Source organism: Oryzias latipes, chromosome 7 (genome assembly GCF_002234675.1).
Source record: "Oryzias latipes chromosome 7, ASM223467v1".
Classification (NCBI taxonomy): domain Eukaryota; kingdom Metazoa; phylum Chordata; class Actinopteri; order Beloniformes; family Adrianichthyidae; genus Oryzias; species Oryzias latipes.
In genome coordinates this window covers 6996576-7016150 of record NC_019865.2, presented here as the reverse complement: position 1 = coordinate 7016150, position 19575 = coordinate 6996576, and the positions used below count along the sequence as shown (strand labels likewise).

General features: G+C 39.1%; 1 protein-coding gene across 1 annotated transcript in view; it reads right to left on the bottom strand.

Annotated features, from left to right (window-relative positions):
• The window catches only part of sema3b (semaphorin 3B), a 53023-nt gene extending 42185 nt beyond the window's left edge, over positions 1 to 10838 (bottom strand). Inside the window, exon 1 of the mRNA XM_020704498.2 lies at positions 10126 to 10838. The gene's annotated coding sequence lies outside the window, so the exon portion shown is untranslated. The remainder of the gene's footprint in view (positions 1 to 10125) is intronic.
• Positions 10839 to 19575: the final 8737 nt, after the last annotated feature.

The window sequence follows — 19575 nt, the reverse complement described above, 5'->3', positions numbered from 1 at the left end:
ATTCTCTCTCACCTACTGTAAAACTATAACTTTTGCTTTTCAAGCATATCTCTTTATTTTTAAAAAAAATAAATAACAAAATTGCGTTCCTCCCAGGACCGTGAAGATATCACACAGAAAGCACTGCCTTTTATACCATCACAGGTGAGTAAAACAACTACAGCTTTATACACTTCTTTGTCCCACTCTGTTCCTTACTCTTACTGTTAAAGTACAACTATTTATGTTCTTCATTTGTGTCATTCTTAGGAAAATGATGATGATGCCAGCCAGCCAGAATTTGGAATTGAACCTGTCGTACTGGCACAGGTGACACAAAAACCGCAATAGTTTAGTGTCTTCTCTTTCTCTTATTCTGTATTTAAATGTTTATTTGTATCCTTCTCAGGAAAACACTAATGTTACCAGCCAAGGACAAGAGGAAAGAGCAGAATCTTTCACAATGGTACAACTGAGGCTAACTATGCCATTCACATATGAGGCTGTTTATTGTATTTGTTCATTTTGTTAGTTGAGAAACAACATTTTTGACATTTTGTTATTTAAAAAACCCTAACAGAACACCCCCATACATTTTTATAGTGTACTGAAATGTACATGCTTTTGTTGCTTCTTTATATGTTATGATAAGTAGAGTTAACAAGAATAAGATTAAAACTTGATGCATTTGGAACATGATATGTTAATGTCTTTTTTATGATCATTTTAGAGTCATGCCTCTCAAGAAGTAGATGCCCACTCCCGCGGACTAACAGCAGAGCAAAGCATCATCTCGATTCTGTCCTTCGCAATGAGACACAATACTACAGGTGTATTGATGGAAGATCTGCTGAAACTGCTCAAGTTACATTCTGCTGGGACTAGTGCAGTTCCAACAAGCAAGTATTTATTGGAGAAACCGTTAGTTTGTCTTGCTGATCAGTTTCAACGTCATCATTACTGCAGAGTTTGTACTAAATACATTGGTCCTTCACAATCTCAAGAGAAAATTCTCAAATGTGTCTCATGTTCCTCATCCACAACAGTTGTGTCAAGTTTGCAGGAAGGACATTTTTTCATTACTATTCCACTAAAGGATCAGCTGAAAGATATTCTTGAGAACCAAGGGATGCATGATCTCTGTTTTTGTGCTGAGGAAAGTGATGGGGATTTGATAAAGGACATAGCTGATGGAACTTTATATCAGACCTTAAAATCAAAAAGTGAAGAGAATTTTCTGTCCCTTACATTTAACTGTGATGGTGTACCAGTCTTTCAGTCTTCTAAATTCAATATTTGGCCAATACTGTGTTGTGTTAATGAGATACCCCCTGAGAGTAGAGATAAACATGTACTTTTATGTGCTTTATGGTTTGGAAACAAAAAGCCAGACATGTTGTGCTTTTTCAATCCTTTTGTTGAGGAGTGTGTCAGTCTTTCTGAAGATGGTTTCGAGTGGCAGCATCCTAGTGATCATTTACTGAGACGCATTAAAGTGCACGCATTGTGCTGTGTGTGTGATGCAGTGGCAAGGCCACTGCTACAGAATTTTAAACAGTTTAATGGTGAATATGGGTGTGGAATCTGTCTTCACCCAGGGGTGCAAACACGGAAAGGAAAAGGAAACACAAGGGTTTACACATGTCCTGCTGAAAAGCCAAGTGACAGAAATCATAAAACCACAGTAAAAATAGGACAAATTGCTGAAAGAGAAGGGAAGTCCATACTGGGAATAAAGGGCCCATCTGCCCTTACCCACTTACCAATGTTTGATTTGATCAATGGGATGGTCCCTGACTACATGCACTGTGTGTTGCTTGGTGTGTGCAGATATATGGCAAGTTTATGGATGGATTCCAAGAGTATTTCTGAACCATGGTGTATTGGTGCACAAACGGCATTGATGGACAGACACCTCTTATCAATAAAGCCTCCGGGCGTTGTTGCTCGAGTTCCAAGATCTCTAACAGAACGCAAATTCTGGAAAGCCCACGAGTGGCAGCACTGGCTTTTGTACTATAGTTTGCCAGTTTTGAAAGGCATACTTCCCCAGAAATATCTTAGTCATTGGGCATTGTTGATAGAGGGTATAAGCATTCTGTTGGGGTCAGGACTAAATGCTGAACAGATAAGTCACGCACATGAAGCATTAGTGTACTTTGTTGGAGGTGTGCAGTCACTGTATGGAGTAGAACACATGACGTTCAATGTTCATTCACTTCTGCATTTGAGCAAAAGTGTATTGCACTGGGGTCCTTTGTGGGCTCACTCAGCTTTTATGTTTGAAAATTTCAATGGGTATCTCCTGAAACAAGTAAAAAGTAGTCAAGCTGTACCACAACAAATATGTAAACAAGTGGTGTTAACCCGTGCATTTCCCCGTTTAGCACAGCAGTTTCTAACTAATGCACCTGCAGAAGTTAAAGATTTCTGCAATGAAATGAGACATGGAAAGCAGCGTGTCAAGATTAAAAAGGTCACTGGGGTGACTGCCCTTGGTCCACCAAATGTAAGCTTGGTAACTCTTGATGATCAAGCTGCTCTCCACTCAGTGAGAGAGGTTCCCACAAATGCTGTGGTGAGTTACTACAAGAGAATAGCTGTAAATGGATTAGTTATTCATGGCCGTTCCTACAGCAAAACAAAACAAAGAAACAATTCTGTTGTACTTTTAGAGGATGGGAGTATTTTTAGAGTCTCACACTTTATCGACGTGGGTGACCAGTCTTTATATGCCATAGGAAACTATGGTAAATGCACAGTGCAGAAATTTGCCAGAGGTTCTCATGTCAGAACTGAACTGAGCTACATGTCAACTGTTCAGTTTCCCACTGGCTTTAACAAAGCCATAAGTGCTACTCAGGTAATTAGACCATGTGTGTATATTCAGTGTTCACAGTCCAGCTCAGTTGTATGTAAGCTACTGAACACATATTACTGTAGATAAATTACTATTAACTAAATGAGAATATTTTCATTTATTCATTTTGAGGGTCCAAAAGGAAAATTTCTGCCTCAACTATTGACAATATAACTAAAATGAAATATCACCTATTAGGGAAAAGATAAAATGCACATGTATTCCTATGTAAAACATTTTGTACTTCATGTTATGTGTTGTTATTATTCTATTATTTAGTCTACAAAAATAAAGAAGTCTTTCTCTAGCACAGTGCTTCTCAATTATTTTTTGCCAGGCCCCCCCTAGGAAAAGAAAATGTTTCGCGCCCCCCCTGACCCCCCCCCCATAACCCCCCCCCCCACACACACACACAGACACACTCGCGCGGTGACAATACATCAGGTCAGTATCTATAAAATTTGTATACCTAAAATTGTATCTTTTAACACTAACAAAAGAAAAAAGCAAAATAAATCCACTTTCAACAAATATTAACTTTATTTAGCCACAGAAACCCTGTTCTAGTCTAAAACAGAAAAGAAGCTGAAAGTACCTGAAATAAAAAAAATCTGTCATTCCTTATTTAAACTAGAAACATTTTGACCAACTGAACCATTTGATGCTGAAAAAAATAATTCAATCAATAAATAATATTAAATCTAAATTGATCTGAAACATTTCTTTCCATTAACACAGCAGCACCAATATATTTAACGTTTTTAGTCTGAAGAAATAGGTAAAAACGTGCTGATTTTTTTTTTCTAAATGACGGATTGTTTATTTCTGATCTCATAAAAGTGCAGCTGTTTTCCTGCATTACCTGCTGTCTTTATGTCTGTCTGACACCAACTAAACCACAGGCAGACAAAGAAAACATGGATGGAAAATAAAGACACGTCATCAAAATGTCTACAATAGTTCATAAAGAATGACATTGTTAGCATGAGCTTAGGAATCTAAGGGCAGCGGTGATCTTGGGCAACAGGCAGCGGTAGCAGTGGTCCGCGTGCCCCGATTCCCCTGGCAGACAGGTATGGGGCGCCGAATGTAAAAATTAACCTCATAAATGGAAAGAAATGTCTAAATGTGGTAAAAGTGACACAAAATTTTCATGAGGTTAATTTTTACATTCGGCGCCCCATAGACAGGGCCCACACCACCCCTCCCCTTTCGTTCTCACTCGCGCAGCCGCGGACAGACAGAACAGACAATAGGAACCGAATAGTGGACCAGATTATTTTCCAAGCACTGAGCCGCTGTCACCGCTGCCCCCACGTTAAATTTGCGCACCGGACAAACCTGTGCCTAAAACCGCCACCACCGCGCGCCCCCCCTGGCATCGCTTCGTGCCCCCCCCTGGGGGCGCGCCCCACTATTTGAGAAGCACTGCTCTAGCATCACATGAAAGAATGCATCCGTCTTTTTCTGTCTTTGCGACATATTAATTACATCCCACATGTATTTTCAATATTTGCTGTGTGGATACAATATCATGTTGCTAATGTCATTAGGAATAGTTGGTCCTTAAATCCATCCATACATCTTCCAACCCGCTCTATCCCTCGCGGGGGTCTTGCTGGAGCCCATCCCAGCTAGTCACAGGCTAGGCTATATTACACATGCCTACTAAAAATATTGTATGTGGAACTACTGTCATACACTTTTCTTATATGTTACCAAAACATACAAGTTTGATATTGTCCTATTTTACTAAGGATCTTATAAGGGGTTTGACTGTCTTATGCTTAAATTATAAGTTTCAGATAAAAGAGACAAAAAACGTATAAGATTCATATATATCATTTCCGTATGGGAGGGCGGGAATTCGGACACAGCCTCGATCACCTGTACACTGACTGGACTACTGACAAAAACATATGCAGTTAGGAAGTTACTATAAAAACTGCAGAATGCATATCTAGAGATATTGCTCTGAGAAGAAACCACTCCAAAAATAAAAAGAAATATACAAAGTTTAAAAATCAAAGACCAAAAGTGAAAAAAACAAACAACAGAAACAAGAAAAAAGCGGAGAATTAACAAATCAAGAGTAAACCCCTGGTTCACAGCAATTTGCTCAAGATTTCAGTGAAATCATGATTTTAAAGCACATATGTATGCAAACACACACACAAAGAAGTGAAGATGAACACTAATTCACATACAGACAAACACACACTGCATATGCAAACCCTCCATCAAGACTGCTGGCAGAGAGTTTTATGAATAATGGAGCTATTGAGGCATGGAGACAGGAGAGCTCTCATAAGCTCATGGATGCTTGGCCACAACAACAGGACAGAGCTCAGCTGGAACACAAACTCCCATATACCCTGCAGAATGCAAACACACACACGCCCATGAATGAACAACTGTGCAAATGCCTGCAGTGGACAAAAAACAACCGTCCGTTTCTGCACCAACCACCAAAAGGCCTGAGGTGCTTTTTAAAGACAGGGGGGAAAAAAGGAGGTTTACATCAGTTACAATCTGTGTAGCCTGTGCAGCACAATATAATGCACGAGTGTGGTGTTTAAGGTTGAGTTAAGATGCTGCAGTCTTTGAAGAAGAAAGACGTCAGCACTCCCGTCAGCTGCAGTTCAGTCACACACAAACAGAGATGCTGTTACACATGCTCTCACACAATTCATCCCACAGTCCCCAGGGGTGACGGGGGCAGCGGAGAAGACCTTACACTCCAGTCAGCTGCCATAAAATGAACGACCAGCCCTATTGTCCCTCTGGGTCTCTCTATAAGCTGTGTGTGTGTGTTGAAGTATCTCAGCATGCTCTCTGCATCTGCCATCATCAGTGGAAGGGGCCATTATTGTTTCTCGCACATCCTTATCTAATGGCTGAACAACACACACTCTTGGATCCTATTATATAAGGGAATAGGATTCTCAACTACCTGCCGTTACCACCTGAAGCTATAAATACACTCTCATGCACATAAATATAAAAAATGTTCAATAATGCACCCTAATGAAAAAAATAAAAAAAATCCACTGGGCCTGCTGCTGACACTTACATTCAGTTCAGCTTCAATAGACATGTAGCAACAGCATGCCAAGAGGGAATGGATTAAAAATAAAGACAAAGACAGAAATTCGTGGGGGGATGTGGGGCCAAGCTGTCCTGTCAAAAAACGGCCCAAATAAAGACGGGCAGACAAAGCAGCCCGCCTCCAGACTGAGACGGGCCTTTGAGTGGGGTTAGAGAGCAACGCTAAAGTGGGAATGAGTATAATATGCATAAATAAAAGACGGAACGAATATTAGCAATATGAAGACACTTTCACCAGGGAATCTGAAATTCCAATAGAGGGAAACCTCATGAAAGACAGGTCAGAAGTTACTAAAAGTGATGGGAGATAACTGTCAACAAATTCAAAGGACCATAAAAATTAAACATCGGCAGAGCAAAGAACATTAGAAGGAACAAGGTAGAGGAAAACATAGGCTATGGATAAACCATGGAGATATCTATGCTTTAGATTTCCAATTCTTGGAAATCTGCAAAACAAAAATGGGTTAAAAATACACTAAAACTGTAAAATAAAAGAACCAATTGAGAGTGCAAGTGGAGGGAACCTCTGAAAGCTCAAGATCTGTATACATTCATGCTCTTCAGCGCTGCAGCATGCCAGGCTGCATGCAGTCCCACAGAAAGAATAGGAATGAGACGGGAAGCGGTTGAGATGGAGAAGCATGGCGTTCAAAGAGAAGGGGGCCAATTGTTTTTCCTGCTGAGAGAAAAGACTCTTATTGGCCAGCTACCATCAAATCTAAGCCATGCTGCAAAAGAGAAATGAAAAGCGGGAGGGATGGATGGGTGAGGAGAAAAAAATACGATGGTGAGATTGAAGGAGAGGAGGGGCTCAGAGCTTTACATAGCCAAATGACTGGAACAGCAGGTAACTGGTGCCTTTTGCACCAGTTTGATTGACGGAAGTTGGGCATTAATAGAAAGGGGGTGAGAAGTTAATTCAGGCAAAAACGAATAACAAGGCCATGGAAAGGAGGCAAAAGAGGTTTTCTGTTCTTGTAATGCTCATTTGGTGTCCTATGTAAGGGTTTTATCTCACTGCACTTGACAGAAATTCCTATCATTTGACCTCGATATCCCATGTATCTCATAAAGTTACTGAAAAAAAGTTTAAAGTCTCACTCCAATAATCTTTTGATCTATTGTAAAGGTGTTTCCAGTGGTCTTTTAATTATGATTATGCCATTTTTAGGCTAAATTAATCTACATGTAGATGTAGATTTATATTATAAGAACTAGCTTTCAGCTCCTCACAACCCAAAGCGTTGCAACAAAATTGGCGAGCAATATTGGAGCTATCCAGTCGTATAGTTTTGAGCCAGATGCCAAGTCGGATAAAGAAAACAAAGCTGTACGTGGATCTATTTGTCCACAAGTGGGTTCATCAGAATGGAACAGATCAAAAAGATTGTGAACCACCCAGCATATTTTCTATGTCACAACTACGCACGTTTTCCAACTGCATTTTTTCATCTACTCCTGATTTATGATTTGAATTAAGAAATACTCAGAAGTGCTATTTTAATCTGACTTTACTTTATACATGGCGTCCATCATGAGAAAAGTGCCACAAGAACATGTTAACAACACCACAAACATGATTTTCCTCTGAGTCTGCAAGTGTTTTAACCCAGTGTTGAACTGTGAAACTAAACTGTGACAGATTAGAGACAGACTCAAAAAAGTGAAATCACAGCCATCCGATCGCTAAAGCCCAGCCACATTTCATCGCATTTGATCCTAAAAGATCCTGCAATATTTATGCGTGACCTTTTCACTTGTTTTTACTCCCACCAATGTGTCTCCAGAATGTCAGATTATTATTCGATTAATACTTTGATTCATCGACTGTCAACCCTTCACAAAGATGTCACACATTTCTCACAACTCAAACTCAAATCTAGATTGATTCAAGATGGGATCAAGACTTGCTGACTCTAAAACAAACCTAAAGCAACTTTACAAAAGAAAGGATGAAAGCAACGATGGAAATTCAGCAAAAAAAAGGACAAAGAAAACAGAAGCAAATAAAAGAAGTATTAGGGTAAAAACACGAGGAAGCACACAGGTCAAGAAGGCTATATAAAAAGGGAAAGACTATATACTGTGTAAAAATTACAGTTGTAGAAGCATTAGATTCATAAAAAAATTACCTTGCATTTAAAATGATCACCTTTGTCCTGTTCTCATTTTAATGTCAAATAAAAAAAAATAGTTTCACTTTCTTTGCATTTTTATGGGGTTCTAATGAAATTGGTTTCCAAGACAGTTTTCTCCATATCTACAATTATATAAATTGCTAAAGCTCATGTATCACATCACTTTGAGATGCAGTCAGCTTCCATCTCCTGCAGGGGAATGCCCAATGTGCTGCAGCATGTCAAAAAATGAGTGAGAGGCAGCTGTGCATGCTTTGTTTAACACAAATCAAAGTAGACTCTGGGGAGCCATTATGCAAATCTGTTTTATAGTGATGTAAACAAGTTAAGGAAGAAAGGTTAGAGAACAAATGAGGTGCTTGGGACAGATCCAGCATGAGGAAGTGTTTAATACTGAAAGTCTTTGCTTGCATATCTTTCTTATTCACAAATCAAACTTTTTAAAGATTTAAAAAGGACCTTATATATAACATAAGAAGACAGAGTTTGATAACACATCTGTTTTGAGCACACAGTTCTGAAATCGCACAGTGGGACAGAATGTCTCCAAAAAGCTTCCAGCACAACTGCAAACTATGATTTAAAATCCCAAATGTTCATACCTTTGCTCGTTTTAAAGGGTTTTGCTTTTTATCCACTCTTATATTGAGTGATGCCAAACATCAGACTTTTACCATCAGTCTCTAGAGGTGAGCAGAAGAGCGTGATATGCATGTGAGCATGTACGCACAACGCTTTTTTCAAGCCACTTCTTCTCAGAGAAGCGGGAAGGTGAAGGAATGCTTCATTTACAAAGAGAACTGCATAACTAAAAACACAGATAGAGGCAGACCACCAAAGTTAAGAAGAAGAGCGTGTCGATGTTCAGCGTTATGAATCTAAAGTAAATGATCCATAGATATCACTGGAAAATAATCTAATTTTAAAGAGAGAGTGAAAGTAAAACAGTGGCTTATGAGTGCTTTTACACTAATTTAAAGATGCTAAACAGTACAAGGCTTACTCATAAGAACGGTAAGTGGAGACTTTAAAAGCAGGCTTCCTATCCAATTTGTTGTGCAGCCAAGAAGTACAGCTTTTTTCCTTAAAAGCTTTCAGGGTATAAATTAGTGCAAAAGTGAAGTTTCACACAGCCAGAAACAAACAAAAGTAAAGACCTTAGAGCCAGAAGTGAGTACCAGCCTTTATGGGCTTTAAACTGAAACAAAGTGGAACAAAAAGTGAGACAATTGGAGGCAGAGACCCTGGTTGCACTGAAAGAAGCTGAGTGAATGAAGGAGCCGGGAAGGCTGCAAGGCTCTGCTGGTTGCTGGTGCGGAGCCATCTGGCCCAGCATCATGGAGCAAAAGTTTCCCAGCTTACAAACTCATGTGGAATCTCTCCTTTAAGGATGGAATATTCATAGTTTTATAAAAATGAGCTGGAAAAAGTATGCTTATATTGGTGCCGGAGGACTTGCAGTCAGCTCAAATGTTCTACACATTGCATACGCTTTACTTTTCTTTCAATTTTAAATGAACTCTGATATGATAATGGATTTTTTTTTCATTTATCAGACAGGTGGGTACACCAGTATAATGGTCCTAAAGCATATTCAGCACAAAGAACAAATAAAGTTACTCTGCAAATACTCTTTACTGTTACAATAAAGTTACAAAAAAAAAGGACAGTTTGCTGATTTCTAAGCTGTCAAGACCAGAGGCAGCAGCGAGTCGGGACTTTACAGATCCGCCTTTGGTCTCCTGACTGGATGTGCTCCAGTGTGCCTCTGCAGGAAAGATGACTCTTTACTCTGAATGAAACAACACAGCTGATTTCAAACACGCTCTCTGAAGAAAAGCCCCAAAGGTCATCAGCATGACTTGGAAATTGATATTTTGGTTTTAGCAGAGCACAAAAAGCACAGCAAAACAAGGTCAGGTTCCAAACACAGCAGTGAGATAGAGTGAAGTATTGTCTTTCAAATAGAAGTTACTTTTTTATGGTTGTATTAAAGACATCAATTCATATAACCAAAGGCTGGTGGCTCATACTCACCTCCTTGTCTGTTTCCAAGGGAACCCAAAAACAAAATTCAAGAGTTTGAAGTATCACTGATTATGTTTAGCATCCACCTGAGCCCAACACACTGCTGGCTCCTAAAGTTTCCATTGGGGCAGATCTACTCTGGTCCTGTTATCCTATTACTTTAGTAATATCTCACAGTTTCCAATAACAATTATTAAAAACAAACATGCAGATGAGCCTACACTTTTAGGAAAATGCATTACTGGACACACTCATTAATGTCCCATGATCGAATCAGAGTCAAAATACTTGTTCTAAGAATCTGAAAAGTAGAGATTTGTATTTTAATTATAATTTTTAAAAACCAAAAAATAGATGTTGAACAATTCCAGAAACAGGATAAAGGGTAATTCCAGTTGGCGGATTCCAAAACGAGAGCAGCAGTAAAGTCCTGTTTTTTTCAAAAGAAAAGAAAAACCAACAGTAAATCTTTAAAAAGTCCAATAAGCAGCTGGTGTGTAAGTTAAAAAACAGCGCAGTGAGATTGGAGTATTCCCTTGTCTGCAGTCAGCTCCACTGATGAACGGCTGCACTTCAGCTCCACTTAGAAAAACACACAGCTCTGTGCACACACATGAAACTCTGCTTAACGGACACACGCAAAGGGTTAGCGCACACACACACGCGCACCAAGTTTTCACAGAAGCTGAGCAGAAGTGTTCAGACAGAGCAGCCTGAAAGAATGAGCTGAATTCAAGAGAGGAGAGAGAGCGGGAGGGAGAGAGGGAAGGAGGGAGGAGTTGAGGAGAGGAGGAAAAGGTGGGAGGTGAGAAGAGGGGCGTGGATAGGGCCGCAGACATGCAGAGGGACGTTTGTACCTGAATTTAACAATTTTTTCCCCTTTTAAACCTATTATTAAAGTTGCTTTAAAGGGCTTTGAAACTATCAAACCAGAAGCTAATAAAATAATAAACTGTGCAATACTCTTGCAGTCTAGCAAAGCTTTGAGATTGTTAAAACGTGGTGAGAGCCGATGTCCCACAGTTTTTATCTAGCCTTGTTGTGTTTTAGAGACTCACTCCCATAAAAAAACAGATTTTGGTGTTTAGCATGTTTTTGTAGCATTTTTCTGGTGATGGAAGACGAATTCAAATTGCATTTACTTTTTTATTCAAATTGCTGTGAATCAGGAGCAAATGAAAAAATGCTGTAGGAAAAAGTTTGTAGGGTGATGTAGGACCTACGATGGCAAGATACAAGTTTCCTGATCCGTTCCATTCTGATGCATCTGCTTGACGTACACACCAGGTATGTGTGGCGCATTCAAGAATGTGCTGAACGTGAGTTTTTGTGTGTGCTTTTATGCATATGGTCTTCACAAAGGTCTGTTGCTACCAGATACTAGCGCATGTAATACAAGGAGCTCGAAAAGGCTTGAAATATCAAAGTGACATGTCAAAGGTGCAAATTGTGAATCTTGCTCCACCCTTTTTCTTTCACAGCTCTATTCCGATAAATTATGATATATGAAACACTTAGTGTCATATAATTCCAGCTGGGCTCAAAACCCAATTATTAATTTCTCTTCCATGATCAATTTTCAAATTGTTGACACTTTAGTGTTTTGAAAAGGACGCAAACATCAATGCTAAATCTTTGATCTGATCTTTGATCAGTCCCTGATTGGTCAAGGATCAGCTAGTTTAACTTTCGGCGCGCATTTAATCTCCTTACATTTTATACATAGAGCCCAAAAACTGACATCTGTAGCCACGCATGAATGCATGAGTTTTTGACATGGAAGCCCAAAATGTGCATGTGCGTGTTTTGAAAGAAGCGGTCACTCGTTTCCGCCCAGTGTGAACATGGCTTTTGAAGACTAGATCTGTGTACGTCTTTGTTTTTCTCGTCTGAGCTGGCATCTGTCTCAAAACTGTATGTGTAGATAGCTCCATTATTGTCCGCCATTTTTGTCGCACCAGTAATGTTAGGTTGGGATCGGGAGGGGCTGTAAGCTACCAGGAGTGTGTAAACAAAGGGATGATCGGAAATGAGGCAGACTTACTCTGCGACAGTCCTTCCAACTCAGTGGTGAATTTTGAATAAATTACTGCCGCTCTGCAGAAACTATGCCCAGGAAATCAACATAGTTTCTTTTTTTAATTTGGCCATAAATGGCATAATCCTAATGAAAAGACCACTGGCAACGCTTTTAGTATAGATCAAACGATGATTGGCTGCTTCCAAAAAGGAGGCGGTGGTTCATGACATAACACTGGAGAATAAGTATTGAAAATACATTGATTGGTATAAATGTCTGTGTCTGAAACTTGTTTTTGTGAGTTGTTACAGCCACACACAAAAACAGTTTAACAACAAAAGCTGTTTCAAAGCTCTCATGGCATAAGCCTCCTAACTAGGCTGTAACTTCAGCGAGACGTGTTTGACACTTCATCTCTGACTCACAGCTCGCCTGAAAAGACAGATAGCAGAGCCGTTCGGATAAAAATCACTGCAAACACACACACAGAACAAGATCGGTGAGATAATAGAGATGACTTACACTAACACGTGTTGGCTGATAAGCAACCGTACAGTAAGAGGGTAATTGGCGTCGTTTGTGGCGTATGGGGGTTTACATCACCCCGTGCACATTTCAAAGTTGAAGCACAGGTCACCTCAAACACGCTGCTTCATCTGAACTCACACATTTGAAAAACATTAAAAGAAAAAAAGTTACCCAACATTTAAATGAGCAAACAGTAAAATAGTAAATAACCTTAATTTTGCTACCAAAAGCACGGATATACAACTAGAGAGATGTTTCTGAATGTTGCAGTTTAGACTATCTATAGTAGTCTTACCTCTTGTGTTTATTATTTTACATTTTTTCACCTCCCAGCAAAAAGATTTTCAATTAGTTGCAATGAAGAGAAACATGAAAGCATGATTGGCTCATCTACAGATGGATTAAAGGTGTCAGCATATCAATGGAAAAATCAAAATGAAAAAAAAGAAGGAGCCATTTACTTAGAAAAAAATGTCAAATTATAACATTTGCCACTGTAAATTAATAGTTTATTGTTTGGTGCTCTTCTAGCTGGGCATCCGTGCTTTCTGGTTTATTTTCTTTTTTTTTTCTTTTTACTCTTATAGTAAGATTTCAACATTGTTTGAAACAAAGACAAAAACAGTTTCCCTGTTTTGAGTTGTGTGGGAATCTCCACTGACATTTGTGACCACTTCTCCTCCACAATCTTGGACCAACAACTAATCTTTGATGGGTTATTGGCCTCAGACTATCTCATAAATATTCAAAGACTCAAGGAGGTTCCAGTTCTGCAGTCTTTTTTAGTTTGAAAAAAAAAAAGCTTTACACAATTGTTTTGGTTGCTGTAACACTGAATTCTTGAGGACAGGCGAAACAGCCTACACAACTCTACACAACTGCTTGTTTGATGGCACCGATAACAGAAAAAAAACAAGAGAGCTGTCCATATGTGGTACTGACAAACCGGGAAAGTTTCCTGACTGTTTGTTCTTTAGATAAGCACTGTGACCTTACTTTCTTTCTTTTTTATAAAATTATAAAACTAATAACACTTTCTTTCTTTGCTTCACTTCCTGTTTGATTCTCCAGGATCACACTGTAGCAACTTGCACCAGGATTTACTTGCAAGTGAACTAAGGTCCTGTTTTTCAGCTGGAGTCATCTTTTTTTTTAATCCACAACAGACTTTAAATGATGCAGACTGAAGACATTAGCTTTGGTCTGGACCACATAGCCCTGATGTGAAAGCACTTTAAAAGAGTGTAGTGGCAGTGACATTAATTGATGACTTTTACACTTGAGCTTAACTTTTTACACAACAAAGCGTATCAGCTTAGCCAAAACAGCAGAATCCCTACAATACTGTGCTGTGTCTTTTTCTTCTTTAATCTTCAGTTCTATTGCCAGAAGCTGAACTGCACCTGCTGGCATCCAGAAAGACTCAGCAGGTCACGGGTCTCACGCCAGGTGGTTCCCTAAAGTTTGGGTGCTTGCTGTCTCTAGGTTTGCTGGCATTTTTGGCACAAAGCTTCTAACACTTTGATGCACACATGGGTGCGCCCTGTTACAGCTGTTTGAATGTCCCAGTGGTCCTCCTACTGAACTGTCTGTCATAAACCACCCTGATGTCTTTATGGGCTTCAGATGGGTCCTGGGATCCAGACAAAAGCTTTTGTTTCACCTCAAGCCTACCAAGCCATTGACACAGAAGAGGGGCACTGCCCAGAGCTCCTTACTAAATATTTATTTGATTGCAACTCTCTAAATTGAGTTGATCTTTGACCTGCAACTGACTTCCAGTTTGTGATCTCTGTGTCATATTCTCTATTTCAACAAATGAGGCAGTACATAAATCTTTACAACACCCAGATCTGTTCCGTTGAAGTGGCTCAGCTGGGTTTTATAGTCAGATATCGCAATTGGAATTAAATAATGTGTTGTTTGCTACGTAATTCAACAGGAAAGTAGTAATTTTGTGATTGTTTTGAAATGTTTAAGAAACACTGATGATTGACTGTGCCCCGGGTCGTTGTTGTTGCTTTACCATTTCATAAAAAGCTTTCACATCTTTTCAAAAATATTGGCAAAAAAATCCATGCTGAACGTGAAGAAATAGACCTAATTTAACATAGAAAACGTTTTACAGACCACTCCAATGAAAAATGTGTTTTGGTGTTTTTAACATGTTTTTGTGGCATTTTCTGATGATGGAGGAGTTATATAAGAACATTAAGCTCAATATGACATTTTTAAGTACTGTACCGGTATTCTTTTCATTCAAATCTGGAGCAGACACAAAATGCAGTTTAAAAAAAACCCAAACACTTTTAAAGACGGTGTGCCACAAGCTCTTTGCTCCAAGCTCTCAGTATTGTGGAGGAGAAGGGAGGGCGGGGTCCAAAAGTCGTTTTACTTTTTAATTTTTTATTTTATTTTCCCTAATTATCGACTGTTTAATAGAATATTTTTCTCCAGGAACATGCTGATTCACACCACAGTTTTTAGTATCAAAGAAAAAGCAAAAGATGACAAACTAAAAGACTTATGGGGACATTTCAGTGAAGTGACGGAAATTTAAAAAACTGATTTCCTGAAAACATTTAACGGCAATATTTTTCCTCTTGTGCTTGAAATGACCTAACACGCTGGATTATGTCAGGCCTAGAAAAACACTTCTGTTTTTGTCATTTTCTACACTTGCGTGTTTTCAAACAAGTAAAATAATCTACTCAGCAGTTGCTGAAGTCAAATTCAGAGTTCAGTACCACAGGAGCAACTGCCAAGACGCTCAACAACTTCTGTGTTTTTGCTAACATCGGAAAATGGTTACGGATGGTTTTGACTGCCAGGATTAAAGTCCAACCTAAACAACTGATTCTGAGATTATTTAATCAGACTGAGCATGGCTATTTGTGCTGATATTATATTAATATTAATGCAGCAGCATTTCATTTCTGACAGTAATGCCAAATAAAAATGGATAATAGTGGCATCTGAGCGTTCGACGGTAATGATTTGTTAAACTTAATGACACATTATTGACTTTAAAAAAAACAGACTTTTTAATATGCAGTGAGTGGTTTAGAAGCAGACTGTTGCTGTTGGAAAAGATCCCTTAAACATTGAGGCCAACCATTCATTTCAACAGTGATTTCACAGCGCTGTGCTGTAGGGGTTTGCAAATATAGAGACACTTTGAATTCGTTTGGTTCAGATCAGTTTCTGTGGATCAATTCATAGCAAAAGACATCTGACATGAAGTATTTCTTTAACTTGTTTCATCCATCAAAAGCACTTCAACAAAACCTTGTTTACTATCCAAACACATTCTGGATTAAACGTGTTAATGTTGTTTAATTTCTAGCATAATTCTTTTTTATTCTGATGTTTACATACGCTCTCTTAAGGGTGTATTCAGACTGCACACATTTGGTCCACTTAAAGTGAACCAGAGTTAGTTCTCCACAATAATCTGGAATCGTTAAGCGGCACACGCGCAGTGCTGCTGTGACGTCACCCTCAAAGCTTCCTTGTAGTTTCCTTAACAAAATTCTCTTAAAATAATGCCATAACACCACAACATTGAAACACTACAACTTACTGAAATATGGTCGGATGAATGCAGGCTCATTAAACTTTTAACGTGATACACATTGCTTCTCAGTGTTTTCCCGGCAATCTATTTGTAACCTCTAAGCAGCACCGCCTTTGGATAAAGAAGTCTCCTCTTGAGCTGTCTGAGCTTTTGTGATGAACTGGAGGAGTCAGGTGACCGAAAAAAAAATCTGCGAACGTGTGAAACTGCAAACAGTGAAACACGAATAAGCAGGGAAAGACTGTATGATTGTGCCTTTATTAGCCCAAATCAAAAAACCTGTGTCGTTCACTACATAATATACCGTGGTCCAGTTGAATACTGGATTCTGATTGGCTGCTGAGTGTGGATTAAAAAAGCAAAAATCCACAGTGATAATGCACAACTAAATAAGAAGTTCAGGTCACATATCTTAAATGTTCTATATCACTGTGCTGGATTCTTTAAAACAAACCTTTTTGCCTTTGAAGTGTGTGTCATCAGAAATTAACACATTTTGTTGCGTTGGACAGTTCAGGTTTGCACGACGTGCGTTAATTTCTGATAATGCACACTACGTCAGCCATTAACCCTTACATAACTACGGAACAGCAGTAATTCATTAGAAATTTGCCTCTGAGTTGTGGGCAGGACTGTTGGCGCAAAGCAACCCCGCCCCCCTTCCCATTGCTGAGAGCTCTCTATTTACTTGCCCTCCAGCTAACCAACAGACCTTCAAAACCCCAACCTAATATTACCTGTGCAACAAAAATAGTATGTAATTTTGGAGCAATCCTGCCGTTGAGTTTTGAGCCAGATGGCATCTTAGACGAGCAAAATAAAGACGTTCAGGGATTTGTTTGTGTGCAAGTGAATGTATCAGAATGCAGCAGAGCGGGGAGCTTGTGGCCCATCCGGCGTATTTTCGACATCACAAATAAGCTCTTTTCAAATAAGCTCTGATCCTGAATAGCAATGATTTCAATAAAGAAATGAAAATTGTAGCTTTATTTTTCTAATACATGTCCTCCATCATCAGAAAATTGCCACTATATCATGTTAAAAATACCAAAAGCACAATTTTCACCAGAGTTGGTCTTTCATTTCTTCTTTATAAGCACACCTCTCCTGTCATTGTTGCTGCTCCCTCAAAAAGAATCTTGAAAGTCGTGGTGAGCAGATGCAGAGTAATTACGGGTAAAATGCTCCAACTGTCGCCACTATTGCGCTGTAAACATTTGCCCCACAAGTGCAGAAATATGTGACTCTGGATGGCACGCATTTCAATCTAGCAGCAAGAAATAATGGTGACCAAAAAGGCACCAGTTCTCTTTTCGCGTCAGCGTCTTTTCTTCGTAAAACAGATACAAGTTTATGAAATATTATGCTTTTTTTTTTTTTTTTATCAAAGCCAGTTATTTTGTTTTCATTTCAAAAAGAATAATGCAATTATTTCTTTTTTTGTATTCAGATCTTTTTAAGTATCAGATGCGGTTGTTGTTTAAGGATCCTTAATAAAAAAAAGGTGCTTAAAATAGCTAGAAAGAGAAAACGAAAAACTGATGAGAAAGAAAGTTGATTGCAGGACACAAAACATGACAATAAAGATGGAAAGACTGAGAGCATTATTGCCTCTGTTTATGTTAGCAGCCTGCCAACTTTGCTGTCGCACGAAGACTGAAGGATCTTCACTGACGTGGGCCGCTGACCTTTTGACATCACAGGGATTATTGGGGCCTTCAGGGAAAGAGAATGGATCATAAAAGGAAGTGTGTGGAATTGTGTCACACTTGTTCAAAAGTCCTTGAGGCACAAAAATCTGTGATCTTAAGGGTTTTGCTTAGTTCTGATCACCCAACTAGAACCAAAGAGAAAGAAGAAGAAGGGGACTGCAGTTTGAGTGAGTGCAAGCTGATTGTTGGTGCCAGGAGGCTGAGAGATGGGACACACACCGCCACACGGCCTCAGAGGCATGGAGTCACATCTCACAAGGGTCATTGAGTGGATCAGCCCACTTCAATGAACTGTTTTTAAAAATGAAGTCTTATTCTTATGCTTTGCTTACATGCAGTTACTATTAGGACACTGTGCAGGTTATTCTTAACTTCTTAAGACTCTGTGTCCACAAGCGTGGACATTCTATTTTGAGCTATTTTACCACTTTAATTAATTTAGCTTAACTGAGGCCCTGTGACTACAAGTCAGGGGTCAAATATTAGCTTAGGTCTTAAGAGGTTAAACGCATTTTCTGGGCAAAGAAACCTATGCTTTTCTTAAGCATAGGTGGACTTTAAAAGGGCTTTGCTATGTGCAATTTTATGCTGATTGTGAGCCAATGGTAGTTAAGGAGCCCTGTAATTCTGGACTACACCCTTATCAGAGCTGCAAAGGTTTTACATAGACGGTATTTTGTTGAGATCACAAGAAGTCAGATAACAGACATAAAAAAACAGGGAAATCACCTACTAAAAGTGCTCCATAAATCCCAGCCCGCACACAAACATGTACAGTATGCTGAAATTAGCACTTTCCCTAGTTCCTTCAAGCTACTAAATCCTTTAATGTTTCAGCAAAGAGATCGTCTGTTCCTTAAAGTTCCACTCTGATCATCTTTTGATCTATTAAAGTGTTCGTAGTGGTCTTTTATGCCGTTTGTAACCAAAAATCAAAAAACCTGTACCATTTTCCAGGACACAGTTTTTGCAAAGCTGTAGTAGTTCATCAGCAATTTGCCTCTGAGTTGTGGGCGGGACTGTTGGCATAGAGTAAGCCTGCGCTCATTTCCCCTTGTTTGCACTCTCCCACTAGCTTACAGCCCCTCAGAACCCCAACCAAACATTAGCGGTGCAACAAAAGTGGCGACCAATATTGGAGCTATCCTGTCTTAAGGTTTTGACACAGATGCCAAACTAGACGAGTAAAACGAAGACGAACATGAATCTGTTTGTCTGCAACTGGAAGCATTAGAATGGAACAGAGCAGGGAGCTTGTAGCCTGCTGATTGTAGATTTTATGTAGTAACTGCAAGCTTTTTCTAGCTGCATTTTTTTCGTCACAATAATTTGAATAAAGAAATATCAGAAATGCAGTTTTGATCTTAATTTTCTTAATAAACATCCTCCATCATCAGAAAAATGCCACAAGAACATGTTTAAAATCAATAAAAACACAGTTTGATTGGAGTGGGTCTTTAGGTTAAGTCTAAGAAAATCTGAGACAAATATTCATGACAGAAACAAATAGTTATGTCACGGTTAATTTTTTATGTTGCATATTTAATCTTTATTTTTGCGATCTAGATACTGTCAGAGATCATATTTAGTTATTATTGGGAAGTCATCAGTAGCCTTCGCCT